The following is a 1468-nucleotide window of genomic DNA, read 5'->3' on the forward strand; positions in this document are numbered from 1 at the left end:
TGTGACAATGGTTTTACCTTTGTCTTTGCATCCTGAACTCAAAGGAGTTCCTTCAAGATGACTCTCAGAGAAAGAAGAGAACTGAGAGGAAGAAGTGTTGGGAATAGAAGATACAAAAGTACCAAACTTAAGCATGGACTTGTCAACATCAACACTACCTTCCTGATCATAGAAAAATCCTAGACCAGTCTTTGTCTTGGCGGGAACCTGAGCRTTAATGATCTCAGAGGCTTTATAGGAAGCTTTACACCACCCTTCTATGGTAGCTTTCTCAGCCTTGAGTTCAGAGATAGCTCGCTCACGCTCAGCAATAGCCTTTTCACGTTCAACAGTGATGGTTTGGTTTACAATAACCTGATCTTTAAGATTTTCCTCAACAGAGGTAAGTTCTTTGATCTTAAAATGGCAAATCTTCAATTTTTCTTGAAGATCAATATTAAGCAACTTAGCTTTTGATTTGCCATTAAGGGCATTGTAAAGGTCAACAGTCAGAATATCCAGTGCAGAAAGACTAGAGGAAGAAGATTCATTCATGAAACATACCTGAGTAGAGGAAGAAGATGGCTCTGAGGAGGTGGATGCTTCAGAAGTTTCTTCGTCAGCATTTATTGCCATCAGGCATACGTAGGCTTTATCCTCTTCATCAGAAGATGATTCTTCAGATGATTCAGCCCAATCATGCTCTTCAGCAACAAGACCTTTGGACTTTTGCTGGTTTTTCTTCATCTTTTTGTACYTTTCCTTHAGTTTAGAATATTTCTCATCTATAGTCCTGGAGGATGAAGTAGTTTTGAAAGATGGCGTCACAGTCCTCTTAGATCTGCATTTACCTGCAAAGTGACCTTGACGGTGACAATTGTAGCAGACAGATGAAGCCTTGTCTATTCTTTCAGACTTTGGCTTTTCCCTTAGGGACAGCTGAGGAGATCTGCGAAATTTACTCTTATTGGCAAACCTCCTAAATGACTTGGTTAGGAGTGCCAGGGACTCATCAAAATTTGAGAGAGCAGATTCTGGAATGTCCTCAGAAGAGTCCATCTCCGTAATGACCCGGGAGGTAGAGAAGAACAAAAGGAGTAGAAGTTTCAACTAAAGGAGCTTCAGAGATCAAAGCTAAAGAAGAGCTTTTCATTTTCCTGGATTCTTTTACAAGATTTCTTTTTAGTTGACGAGATTGCTCATGGTTAAGCAGAATCCCGTATAAAGTAGAAARAKAAAKAGWGKAYATGTCGTTTGACAACTTGAGACACATGGAAAAGGTATCCCAAGACTCAGGAAGACATTCTAGAAACTTAGTCAAGTTTTCAGAATTAGAGTACTCCCTACCGACAGCGCTTAGATCAATAATAAGGCAATTAAATCTTTGTTGTACTTCAGACAGCGTCTCAGACTTTCCACAGAGAAAGCTTTCATACTGTCTTACTAAATTGATCTTTCTAGTCTCTTGAACCTGAGTGGTTCCTTCATA

This window comes from Cynara cardunculus (genome assembly GCF_001531365.2).
Source record: "Cynara cardunculus var. scolymus isolate 2C chromosome LG 6, CcrdV1, whole genome shotgun sequence".
Taxonomy (NCBI): domain Eukaryota; kingdom Viridiplantae; phylum Streptophyta; class Magnoliopsida; order Asterales; family Asteraceae; genus Cynara; species Cynara cardunculus.